This window comes from Oryzias latipes, chromosome 10, assembly GCF_053564925.1.
Source record: "Oryzias latipes strain Hd-rR chromosome 10, Olatipes_Hd-rR_3.1".
Classification (NCBI taxonomy): Eukaryota; Metazoa; Chordata; class Actinopteri; order Beloniformes; family Adrianichthyidae; genus Oryzias; species Oryzias latipes.
The window spans coordinates 7,345,514-7,358,870 of record NC_136246.1 but is presented as its reverse complement, the minus strand read 5'-3'; the positions used below and the strand labels follow the sequence as shown (position 1 = coordinate 7,358,870).

Genomic DNA, 13,357 nt, shown 5'->3' with positions numbered 1-13,357 from the left:
GCAGCTGCTGCAGCTGGTTTTACATCCCAAACATGAAACCAGATACAAACTGAACGAATGGTGATAATCTCAGCTGCATAAAGTAAACTCTGTGCAGAGAAGCTTAGTCTCCACCAGATTTCTCAAAACGTGAGAGTGCCTGCTGCAGAGGGAAGACGCTCCTGACTAAGATGACCATTTCAAGCTAATCGTGGTTCAGTCTGCAGGAGCTGTCAGGTTCCCAGTTTTATTTCCACATTAACAGAACTCACAATGATGGTGGGTAGTTAATGTTTTTTAAAAGCGGCTGTTATCCCATAGAACTCAAGCAGGTATAAATCAGGAATTGATGTTATTTCTGATGAATTTCTCTTTTAATATTATTAACATTTCGTCATTCGATCTGTTATCAGAACACAACACTTTAGGAGTCAGACCCTCTTTAAAAGTCGTGACCAAATTCCTTTGCTGATCCTGTAGTGTAGTTGAAAGTTATGGCCAGTAGATGGTGCTAATACCCAATGATTTGGACCAAAAATTACACTTTTTATCCTTTGAGACAAACCACAGTTCTGTGGAAGCATTTCTGTAGCATAATTAAAAAATAAAAGTCAAAACCAGAAACGATTTTTCATTTTCAAAATGAAGCTGCATTTGTTGACTCAAAACTAAAAAGAAAAAGCAATCTGCCAACGACTTTTTCCCTTTTCTAATACTAATAATAATAATAATTGATACTTTATTCATCCCACAATGGGGAAATTCTTCTCCGCATTTGACCCATCCCCTGTGGGAGCTGTGAGCTGCAGCCAAACCGCGCTCGGGAGGCAGTAGCATTAAGGGTCTTGCCTAAGAACCCTCACTGAGTGATGTTAATTGCTCGCCATTGATATGGTAATTGCCCCCAGTGCCATTGCTCATTCCCCTCCGGGAATTGAACTCTGGATTCCACCTTACCAACCGAGCTACCCAGCCGCTCTACTTCAACACCGCTCATTTTGTCACTTACTGGTAATTAAAATGTTAAAGAAAATGGTTTTTGACATCTCATTTTCAAAAAGTCTTCTGGTAAATGTGTAGCAAACTTCATTTAGAAATGTCTAATTTGAACATTAAAATGGATTAACAGAAATGCTTTTTCATTCTAACAATGTAACTGCATCAAATGACTCAAAAGTAAAATAAAAAATCAACCCTCCTACATGCTTTTTCTTTTTCTACTTCTACATCGTACATTCTGTGACATAATTAAAGCGAAAATGCAAAGAGGGAATTGCATTTTCGTTTTCAAATCCCCCTCGCAAAAATTGTGGGATAATTCAATGCCAGTCAGCATTTCCAGGGGGGAGGCAGGGCGATCTAAAGTTCTTCATTCAGTTACTATATTTTAATCAAATGTTATTTTTATTAGGTTTTCTGGCATAAATATTACAGTTTAAGGTTATTCTCATTCATTTTTCATCTTCTAATCCGTTTGTTTAATTTCGAGGTCACAGTGCTGCTGGAGCCTATCCCGGCCACCCGTGGGTCGCAGGGCCACAAATCACACACTGATCATGAACATTCATATTAACACCTATGGACAATTTAGAGGAAACAATGAACCTATGAAGCATGTTTTGGTGGGAGGAAGCCGAAGTCCCCAGAGAAAACCCCAGGATCATACACACAGCAGGGTATTTAACAACTTTTTATACTATTCAAATGAATAAAATTACAGGATTTGATACAATATCAGAAAATGCTAACAACGTATAAGGCATTTAATTTTTTACTGACAGACAATATTCAGAAGTTATATATAATCAAAGAAAATACCCCTGAAGTAAAAGGAATCTGAAACTTTAAGCTACCAGTAGCATGAAGAAGATTTCCTTTCACCATGTGCGGACCAAAAATCAGGAACAGCTTGGATCCAAAACAAAGACAATGAAATAATATCAAAATGTTCAAATATGCTTACAAACAAAGGATATGGGGCAAAATACAGAAATATAGGAAAATAAATTATAGTGTTGTGTGACATTAAGACTGCTAAACTATGTAATAATTATATTTGGAATGCTGAAATGTATCCACAGACTGTTTTTCTTAATTTTTTTGTATTTTTTTGTTTTGTTTTTGCGAAGGTTGCAAGGTGTTCGATCCCACCTTGCGAACTGCCACTGAATGGTTGTAAAGAGTCATTGAAGAAAGAATGCTTTGGGGGTAGGAGCAAAAGCCACAGATGCCCTGCTGTGCAGAGCAGAAGCTGCACAGGCAAACCCGCAGGAGGCCGACCAGAGGGCAGGGAAGCTGAGAGGTGAAGCATGCCCTCAGCCGCTGGGAGGGTCTATGTAGAGACCCATAAATGTTAACCCCTTAACGATGTCTGATGCAAACATGTATCAAACCGCTTTCGCTCCAGCCTTACCTTAAGGTAGCATTTACATAAAGTAAAAGCATATGCAATTTGTTTTCATAGCTGGAAATAAATTCAGGCGTCAAAGGATGAATGAGCAGCAGTCCTAAAGGCTGATTAATGATCGGTAAAAAGGAACTGATGAGGAAATGTTCTAACTTGATCAGACTTCAGGGAAAATAAATCACCTGAGAGCTTGCATTCTAACTTTTTCAGTTCAGACTTCAGACACGGTTTTTAAAATCAGCTTTTATTTTTATTTTCCTCTCAGAAATCTTGAAATTACTCTGCAGCAAACCAGTGGAACTTCCCTCTTGAGGTGGTCACCTGACTTCTGTGTGGATCTTCTTCTCCAGCTGTCAGCTTCCTGACAACCACATGGAGGTTAGGATAAGCCCCACCCCCAAGATCAGTATTTCCAGGAATCCCCTTTTTTGACAGCCCAAGGGATTCCTGGGAAAACTGGACCCCAGGAGAGAGGAGGAGAAAAGACCTTGATCAGCCACCAGGTTCAGGTTCACAGAGATCTTGACTGAAGTCTCCCTCTGGTCTTGAAGGCAGATAGGGGCTCTGGATTTGCTCAGACTGAGACTCCTGCCCTCCGTCCCGAGCTACAGTGCTTCATCTCAGACTATCAACTGACCAGAGATGCAGCACTGCACCATGGGCAGCAGAGATGGACCAGAACCACAGGACATCCTTGTAGGTGGACCTGAACACATCAGAGAGTTTCAGACTGGATCTGCACTCAAAGCAGGCTACATAATAGTCTTTGTTCAGACTGTTTTGAGCTCCTGAACCTATAAAAGCCGTTCATGCAGATGTTTATTTTGTGTGCATGTGTCTATTAAAGCATTCAACCAGATGCAGGTGTTTATGCAGATGTTTAATGTATATGCTTATGCTGCAAGTGTGCATCCAGGTTTTAACAAGGTGTGCCTTCAGGTGTTCATACACGTATGCTTGCAGGTTATAATGCTGGTGATAGGAGCTTGTGCATCCAGGTGTTTATGCAGGTGTGGATTCAGGTGTGCGTGCAGGTGTGCATGCAGGTGTTCATTTAAGCGTGCATGCAGGTGTGCAGCCAGGTGTGTATGCAGGTGTTGATTCAAGCATGCATGCAGGTGTTGATTCAAGCATGCATGCAGGTGTTGATTCAAGCATGCATGCAGGGGTTCATTCAAGCATGTATGCAGGTGTTCATTCAAGCATGCATGCAGGTGTGTATGCAGGTGTTCATTTAAGCACGCATGCAGGTGTTCTTTCCAGCAGGGGTTCTTTTGTCAGGGAGAACGTTTAGAACAGCGTCTCCTCATGCTACATTGCCTTTTCATATGGCCCAACATTCACATGTTCTCCTTTGTGCATGTGTGACTGTGTGTGGGAGGAGGGAGGCCTGCACAAACATTATCAGTATAAACAGGATATGCTTTGAACTCCCAGCTGAGCTTCATAGCATCAGCTTCCGGTCATGCTCATGCCCCGCCTTCTGCGGTGGATGTATGAGCAGAGTGTCAGTGCGGTCGTAAGTTTCTCCTGGGCATGCACATGTGCACAAAATGTAGAGATATGAGTTATGTCAAGCAGGGGCAGAGGCGACCTTGTTCTAACAGCAGGGGGCGACGTCTCACCTGCAGTGTAGAGGGTTGCACTTATTCATCCTGTGAGTTACAGAATGTGTCTGAGGAGAAACCAGAGGAGTCATGTCAGGGGAGAACATAAAAAAGAAGACTCGGGTGGGGGCAGACTTTCTGACTTTTTCATTCTAGGAGTCTTCTGGGCTGCAGCGTTCCGTTTTATCCTTATAAGGCAACTTTAGTGTTTTCAGAGCATGGAAAATAGGATGGCTGCGCTGGATAAACATTCCCTCCTCCAGTCTGCGATCGCTCCCACTGATAGGCTCCCACCCCCCTAATACGCTCTCACACACACATCTGCCCTTGCTGCTTCCAGCTTTCTGCATTCATTCCCTTTTCAAGCCACAGCGGAGAGGGGAGAGTGGGGGTGGGCAGAAGAGGTCTTCAGCTCCTGTCCTGCTGCTTCACACAAACAAGTCCTTATTAAGAAGCAGGAGCTGCTCTTTGGTTAGGGTTAGGATGAAAAGCTGCAGCTCAGGGATGTCCCCCCCCCCCAAAACCGCTTCCAATACCATAAATGCGCCGCATCTCCTTCATCTCCATCATAGTCAGGACGAAGTCTGGGTTTAGTTCAGAGAGATGGAGGGTTTGTCAGTGACACGCAGCAAGACCTGAGCGATCATGGAAGCAGAAGCAGATTTGATGCAAATGTATGTGTGTGCAAATGTGTGTGGGTCTCTCTGTGTGTATATATGCTTATTGTGAAACCGTGAGAAGAACCTCAGACTAGTTCCATAGATCACTTTGTTCCAAAACTGCACAAAAACTTAACAGAGAACAAGTTGCCGATGAGACTTGGGATTTTGGTTTGCTGCTGTGACAAAGCTGGCCTCAGCTGATCAACAAAACAACATCAAAACTTCAAAAGTTGCAGATTAGCACCCACAGGACTTTATACTAGCACGGACATCAGCATCACTCAGCAGGAAAATCCAAATGGACTGAGTCTGAAGCTGAGCTGGACTGGGTCCCCAAAGGGCCAAATGTGGGCTGCATTCAGATTTCTACCAGCCCGCTGGTTTCTATCATAAAATACACAATACGCGCCCCCAGCGCTTTCTAAAAACTGTCTTTACAAATTCTTGATTGTGTTTGGCCAAATTCGGTTATCCCTTCTGCTATCTTGTGCTATTAGATGACCCCACTAGACAGTGCTCTGAACCTTTTTTCTTCAATGATTTGTGATCTTCACTGGTGTCCATGGATTACATGAAATCTTTCCACCTTTATCCACCTTTGTCATGGTAGGGAGAACACGTCAAAGTAAGGGTGGGGTCATCTGGACCCCACAAGATAGCACAAGGGTTATTGTAAACCGGTGGCAGCACTGTCACAGGTTCCCTCTGTGACACTTTCTAGCTCATTTCTAAAATGTCGACTGTAAACAAAATGAACAAATTTAAAAAAAGTATGTGTTCATTTGAACACAAGAATTTTATTTACCTGTTCACATTTGCTCCTAAAAGTCTACAGTGAGCATTTAATAATGAATACTATGTATGTGAACACAGATTTAACATTGATAAAAGTTTTTTTCCTCCACACTGACTGTATTCTTCAGATACAAAATTCGCATTACATTGAGTGAAAATGTATTTAGATGTATTTCTGTTTTATGTGAAGTATCCCATTGCAATTTCCATTAAATAATTCGTTTGCATTTAACGTTATTGTAAAAGTTCAAAGAATGCAGACTGAATGGTTGGCCCTCACACATTTTCCGCAAACCAAATCAGATGTTTAGAGAACTGCTGTTTCCAAAATCCTGCAGTCTGAAGCGATGGCCCAGGCGGACGCCGTCACGTCACTGAGCATGAACTCAGAGCTCTCGGCCATCGTCTGTGTTCAGACTGTGACAGCGGTCGGACACAAACATTACCTAATATGGACTGAAGTCTGCTTCCTCTGGGCTCCAAAGGTCCTCAGGAACTCTCTGCAACGTTCTCCGTCTGGCCATCATCTTCATTCCACGGGACAGCTCCCTCTGCAGAAACGAGGAAACACACAATAAAATCATTTCGGTTAAATGAAGAAGTCAACAGTCATGTGAGGACAGCTGGCTCTTGGTTTAGCATAACGCTGCGATTGAACCAGAAAACCAACAGTGAATGAAGACACAAGAGGCAAGGAGCAGAATCACACCTGCAGCCATCATCTGACACAGAAGAGAGATGCTCTTCAAACCTGGAAAGGAAAATGAGGACAATTTTCTGTGAAGCTCCTCTTTCACTGTTCCTCTGTAAGAAGATCTGGAATCAGCGTGAATGGCTCTAAAAGCCAGCCCTGTGGAAGGCTCTTTCACATTTTTGAACGCGCAGAGGAGCTGATCACTTCCTGAGCACAGAGATTTCTCACCTCCTGAAAAAGACTCCTCAAGTTCCACTTCAGAAAGTCCATGCTGTCATAGAAAAATGGCAGTGAACCCTGGTCCTCAAGGTCCAAACCCCTTGTTTCATCCCACTCACTGCTGGATCAGGTGATTCACGGTTTTGATTGTCCAAACACCTGATCCAGGTAGCAGCAGATAAGAGGTGAATGTCTGGAAAACTAGCCAGACCTAGATCTGCAGGACCAGCACTAAAGACCCCTCATAGGACCACTGACTCACTGGGGTTTAAAAAAACAAAATTTTCTGTTTTCTGATCGACATCTAACAGGAAATAAGCTCCATGCACAGTTCTCATCTGGACTTAAATGCTTCCGTGGATCCACAGCTGGAGACACAGACCAGCAGAGCGTCAGCAGAAGCTCTCCCGCTCCACGTGAAGTTTCCTGCTGGAGGAGCTTTGGATTGATTACAGACGGAGAGCAGTGTCACATGGAGTCTTCTGACCACTCAGAGCCCTTCATCATTATGAACTCTGGGTTTACAGAACCTCTGCCTCTTCATCCTCCACATCCTGTGACCTTAACCCTTCACTCCCCCCACCCCCACCCCCCACCCCTCCTTAACGTGAGAACCCGGCTGGTAACTGCCCCTCTGGGTCTCTGGGGGGAACTGCTGCTGTCGAGGGTTATGTGAAAGTCTGTCCAGCTGAGAGAGTTCCAGCACATCCAGCTCTGTCAACAAACACAGACTTCCTTTGCCTCCATGCTCTCACAGAACCATCAGCTGGCTCTCTTCACGCAGCAGAACCTCCCTGACTCCATGAACGTCACCCTTCAATGGATCCTGCTCGTCACTTCTGCTTCATCAGGACGGATCTGCCATTCTGCCCAGAGGACCACAGCTTTTTGTCTACATAGTCCATCCAGAACCACCATTATTCTGTCATCCAGATGCTTTAAGAGTTATTCTTTATGTCAGAAACTGATTAAAAAACCCGTCTATGTATTGTCGGACCAGGAATAGTGGAGGTCCATGAAAACAGGGGCAAACCAAACAAGACAAGAGGGAAGGCTGTCTGAAAGTGCTCAGACAAAAAGAGGAGAGCCTGTGTGTTGAGGAGTGTGGAGTCTGCAGACCTACCTTCTGCGGAAACAGCGCCGGCTTCACACCGAAAGATCTCCATCTACAGCGGAGGATGAGGAGATGCTCAGTGAAGCTTCGCCCCACGCAGGACTCTGATTTATGAAGCAGACCGGCTGGACTCTCCACTCTTACCTTGTATGGTCGCTGCAGGGTGGGCCTGGCTGCTAGGAAGCCCCCCCCTTCAGACCTGACTGATTGGCCACAGATGAAGGAGAAGAGCAGGATAAACAGTGACGTGGAAGCATGTCAGCAGACACAGAATCAGAGCAAAGACAGGAGGAGAGGGGAAGTGGACTTAACAGGAACGGAAGAGTTTTAGTGGAGGGGGGGTAGAATGAAGGGGGGCAAAGGGGGAGTGGAAAGATCGGAGTGAGAAATGAAGAGGCCATGGCGTCTCAGCGAAGTTTGACTGTTCATTTTTCTTCTAAATTTGGGCTTTTCTTTTTGTGTGTGTGTGTGTGTGGGGGGGGGGGGGGGTGTAGATTGAGCGAGGACAGGGACAGCTCTGCACTGAAGAATCCACAGCTTCCTGCTGCAGCTTCTGTGGCCCTGAATCAAAGGAGGATAGCAACCTTGTGAAGGTTAATAAAGATGACCCCCCCCCCCCCCCCCATTCCACTTTATCTGTTTAGATCCGGTTCACAACAAAAGCGGTCTCAAAGAACACAAATGCCAGAACATTTTCTACACTTGGTCTAATAATCCAGATGAAATGAAAAATGGACAATCGATTTATCTTCCTACCAGATCAATATGTCTGAGGCAAGTTGTTAATCGAATTGACATATACCATTAAAGAATCATTACTGGGGGGGGGTCCCTCCTTCATGTGGACACCCCTGAGGTGTGTTAGCAGTTTTTCCTTACTGAGAAAGGAGGGTCTGGGCCGGGATGCCCCGTTCAGTTTAGTCTGTTTAGTTCAGTTTAGAATTTCCCCATTGAATTCAATGTATTCATCCTTATGATGTCATGTTTACTTTACAAGTAGCGGTACAAAGCCCATTGACACGACTGTTGTTGTGATTTTGGGCTACAGAAATAAAATTGAATTGAATTGAAAGGAAATCAGATATGTCGATAATGTCAAACACCATTTGGATTGAGACATGGTAGGATGATCGTTTTAAAAACTATCACAGCGGACAACAGACATGTGATGTCAGCAAAAAAAGATCAATCCATAATTACAGCACAGTGTGGGGAAACACTTTGGACATTGGATCCTTAAGACAGAACCTTGAAACACTATGAGTTGTATCATCAACCACAAATGGAATCGCTGTTCAAATGAACTGCTACGCCCAAACTATCAGTGCTTGTTCCTCTGCATCTTCTTTCTCTTTCGGCTTTTCCCATCAGGGGTCGCCACAGCGAATCATCCTTTTCCACCTCACTCTATCATGAACATCTTCTACCCTAACGTTAGCCAACTTCATGTCCTCTGTTAAGACATCCATATATCTCCTCTTTGGCCGTCCTCTTGCCCTCCGGCCAGGCAGCTCCATCTCCAACATCCTTCTACCAATATATCCACTATCCCTCCTCTGAACATGTCCAAACCATCTCAGTCTGGCTTCTCTGACTTTGTCGCTAACACAGGCAACGTGAGCCGTCCCTCTGATGTACTCGTTCCTTATCCTGTCTAACCTGGTCACTCCTAAGGAGAACCTCAACATCTTCATCTCCGCTACCTCCATCTCAGCCTCTTGTCTCTGTCTCACTGCTACCGTCTCTAACCCATAGAGCAGAGCTGGTCTCACCACTGTCTTGTACACCTTTCCTTTGAGTCTTGCTGGCACTCTTCTGTCACACAACACTCCTGACACTTTCCTCCAACCGCTCCAACCTGCCTGCACTCGCCTCTTCACCTCTTTTCCACAATCCCCATCACACTGAACTGTTGACCCCAAGTACTTAAACTCCTGCACCTTCTTCACCTCAGCCCCCTGTAACCTAACGCTTCTACCTTGATCCCTGTCGTTCAGACACATGTATTCTGTCTTACTACGACTGACCTTCATACCTCTTCTTTCCAGAGCAAACCTCCACCTCTCTAGCTGTTCCTCCACCTGCTCTCTACTCTCACTGCAAATTACAATGTCATCCGCAAACATCATTGTCCAGGGAGATTCCTGTCTTACCTCGTCTGTCAGCCTGTCCATCAGCATAGCAAACAAAAAAGGACTCAAAGCTGATCCTTGGTGTAGTCCCACCTCCACCTTGAACTCCTCTGTCTGACCTACAGCACATCTCACCACCGTCATACTTCTCTCATACATGTCCTGAACTACTCTGACATACTTCTCTGCCACTCCAGACGACCTCATACAGTACCACAGCTCCTCCCTCGGCACCCTGTCATACGCCTTCTCTAAATCTACGAACACACAATGCAGCTCCTTCTGACCATCTCTGTACTTTTCCATCAACATTCTCAAAGCAAAAATGGCATCAGTGGTGCTCTTACGGGGCATGAAACCATACTGCTGCTCACAAATCTCCACCTTCTTCCTAAGCCTGGCTTCCACTACTCTTTCCCACAGCTTCATTGTGTGGCTCATCAACTTTATTCCTCTATAGTTGCTGCAGTTCTGCATGTCACCCTTGTTCTTAAAGATCGGGACCAGAACGCTTCTCCTCCATTCCTCAGGCATCTTCTCACTCTCTAAAATCCTATTGAACAAACTCGTTAGAAATTCCACTGCTGTCTCTCCTAAGCACTTCCATACCTCCACAGGTACGTCATCAGGACCAACGGCCTTTCCGCTCTTCATCCTTTTCAGAGCCTTCCTAACCTCATCCTTTCCAATCTCTGCTACTTCCTGCTCCACAACAACCACATCTTCCTCCCTTCTTTCCCTGTCATTTTCCTCGTTCATCAGCTCCTCAAAATACTCCTTCCATCTTTTCTGTACACTCTCTTGGGTTGTTAGCACCTTTCCATCTCTGTCCTTAATCGCCCTTATCTGTTGCACGTCCTTCCCATCTCTGTCTCTCTGTCTGGCTAGCCTGTACAAGTCCTTCTCTCCTTCCTTTGTGTCTAACCTGTCATAAAGCTCATCGTAAGCTTTCTGTTTGGCCTTTGCCACCTCTCTCTTCACTCTACGCTGCGCTTCCTTGTACTCCTGTCTACCTTCCTCAGTCCTTTCTACATCCCACTTCCTTTTAGCCAACCTCTTCCTCTGGACGCATTCCTGTACTTCCTCATTCCACCACCAAGTCTCTTTACCGTCTTTCCTCTTTCCAGATGACACACCTAGCACCTTCCTACCTGTTTCCCTGATAATCTCTGCTGTAGTTTCCCAGTCATCTGGAAGTTCATCCTGACCACCCAGGACCTGCCTCAACTTCTGCCTAAATTCCTCACAAGTTTCTTCATTCTGTAGCTTCCACCACTTGGTCTTCTTTTCTGTTTTCCCTCTCTTCTTCTTCCTGACCTCCAGAGTCATCTTACACACCACCATGCGGTGCTGTCTGGCAACACTCTCTCCTACCACCACTTTGCAGTCATTAACCTCTCTCAAATGACCTCGTCTACATAGGATGTAGTCCACCTGAGTACTCCTACCTCCACTTCTGTATGTCACTCTATGTTCCTCTCTCTTCTGGAAGTAAGTGTTGACTACAGCCATTTCCATCCTCTTCGCAAAGTCCACCACCATCTGTCCCTCCAGATTCCTTTCCTTCACACCAAACCTGCCCATCACCTCCTCATCACCTCTGTTGCCCTCACCAACATGCCCATTAAAGTCTGCTCCAATAACAACTCTCTCTCCTCTGGGAAAACTCTCTATGACCTCATCCAACTCACTCCAGAATCTCTCCTTCACTTCTAACTCACAGCCAACCTGTGGCGCATACCCACTGACTACATTCACCATCACCCCTTCAATTTCTAACTTTAGGCTCATCATCCTGTCTGAGACTCTTTTCACCTCTAGAACACTGTTTACAAACTCCCCCTTCAGAATCACTCCTACCCCGTTTCTCTTCCTATCAACACCATGATAGAAAAGTTTGTATCCTCCTCCAATACTACGTGCCTTGCTGCCCTTCCACCTTGTCTCCTGCACACACAGTACATCTACTTTCCTTCTCTCCATCATGTCTGCCAGCTCTCTGCCTTTCCCTGTCATTGTGCCAACGTTAAGAGTCCCTATTCTCAAACCTATGTTCCTGCCTTTTCCCTTCTCTCTCTGGCCACGTGCCCTTCTGCCTCGCTCTTTCTTCGACCAACAGTAGTCAAATTTCCACCGACACCCTGTAGGTTAACAGCATCGGTGGCGGTCGTTGTTAACCCGGGCCTCGACCGATCCGGTATGTCTAAACTATTGTGGATGATTCGCATGGTTATTTGGCAATTTTTACGCCGGATGCCCTTCCTGACGCAACCCTCTCTATTTATCCGGGCTTGGGACCGGCACAGAGGCAACTGGCTTGCAACCCCTGTGGCTAGATTGCTTGTTCCTCTGCATGAAAGACAAATACCTTTCCTGTCCTTTTGACCCAGTGGTGGTGCCAGAAATGTTATGCAAGGTGCTAGCGGACCGGGAGCAATGTGGGGTTCAGTGCCTTGCCCAAGGACACTTTGACACGTTGCCAAGCAAAGAGGGAAGCAAACTTGCAGCATTCTTATCAAACGTGGACCGCTGTGCACCACAGATTCATTTAAACCTGTACTAATAGTCTGCTCATCTAGGAGTTGTTCACATGTAAATATTTAAATGAGACGGGTGCAATTCTGGAAAAAGCATTATTGCACATTCCTCTATGCTGGAGCTCCTGTGTATTTGGTTGTAAATTTAGAACTAATCTGAAAAAAAAAAAAAAAAAAAATGTAGAAATAAATAGGCCTATTTTTTTTTTTTTTGTAATTGAATGTTTCTGCTTAGAATTAGTCATGTTCATGTTCTATTTTAATATAAAACATTTTTATAATTATTATATACGACATTTCTCAGAGATCACAGATGTCGGATGAAGGATTATTAAACCCTGAATCACATCCTTTTGGGATTATCTGCACTTTCTCATAGTATTTGATCGGTCTGGTGAGTTTTCATTCTCTTCCTCCATAACAGATGGTGTGGTAAAGATGTGAAGGCGTTCATGCAGATAGCAAGAATATGAAACTCATAAAGTTATGGATAAAAAAGGAATAATGTATATGTGTATGTATTTTATAAAAGAGAATTTTTTCATTCTCACATTTCATAGCATTGATCTTTTTCTTTCCTTTGTAGAAAAAAAATTCTTAAAAGACTTTCAGAAGATTTTTTTCAAACCAACAAAAGAAAAGAATTGACTAAAGATCAGCCCATAAGGTGCTAAATGACATCAGAGATGTGGAGCAAATTACGTTTAACGTCTTTAAATATGACTTAATTATGGAAACACAAAATGAGAAGTGAAACAGATCAGATTTTTACTCTATCAACATCTGATCTACTGAAAGGAAATTTGTCAAATATCATCTTCCATTAAGACGCCCTGAATTGACTTCCTTCCTCCATGACAACAAAAATGAAACGATGAATCTGACGGATCCTGCAGGCTTTCAGGTGGGAGACGCCTGAACTTAGTCAGGATCTCTTCTTCTTAAAACCAGCAGCTGTGACCTAAGAAAATCACTACATTTCTGCAAAAATGATCATGAATAATGATGAAAATTCAATGGGAAGAAAAGGATAAACTGAAAAAATGGTTACAATTGAACAAATTAAAATAATTCTGAAGAAAAGGGACGTTTTAAAGATGTAAAACTGGTTTTAAGATCCAACACTTTTTCACCCAAAAACAACAAAGTTCCTGACTTAACCCTGTCATTGGATCAATAACAGTACCAAGAACATGAAGCATAGAGGCTAT

General features: G+C 44.2%; 2 long non-coding RNA genes and 2 other non-coding genes across 6 annotated transcripts; 1 reads left to right on the top strand and 3 right to left on the bottom strand.

Annotated features, from left to right (window-relative positions):
* Nucleotides 1-279: 279 nt before the first annotated feature.
* Nucleotides 280-3,243, top strand: LOC111948083 (uncharacterized). 3 transcript variants are annotated; one of them, XR_013658495.1, is made up of 3 exons: nucleotides 280-311; nucleotides 1,469-2,281; nucleotides 2,652-3,243. It is a non-coding gene; the product is annotated as an uncharacterized LOC111948083 (long non-coding RNA). The 3 variants fall into 3 exon arrangements; XR_002874067.2 differs by lacking the exon at nucleotides 280-311 and having other exon boundaries at nucleotides 710-1,655; nucleotides 2,109-2,281; XR_013658494.1 differs by lacking the exon at nucleotides 280-311 and having other exon boundaries at nucleotides 710-2,281.
* Nucleotides 2,615-7,640, bottom strand: LOC144994846 (uncharacterized). The gene is made up of 4 exons (XR_013658493.1): nucleotides 7,487-7,640; nucleotides 5,897-6,001; nucleotides 4,012-4,061; nucleotides 2,615-3,092 (listed from the first exon to the last, which is right to left on the bottom strand). It is a non-coding gene; the product is annotated as an uncharacterized LOC144994846 (long non-coding RNA).
* Nucleotides 2,789-2,848, bottom strand: mir145 (microRNA mir-145). The gene has a single exon (NR_107226.1). It is a non-coding gene; the product is annotated as a microRNA mir-145 (primary transcript).
* mir143 (microRNA mir-143) lies at nucleotides 2,962-3,070 on the bottom strand. The gene has a single exon (NR_107225.1). It is a non-coding gene; the product is annotated as a microRNA mir-143 (primary transcript).
* Nucleotides 7,641-13,357: the final 5,717 nt, after the last annotated feature.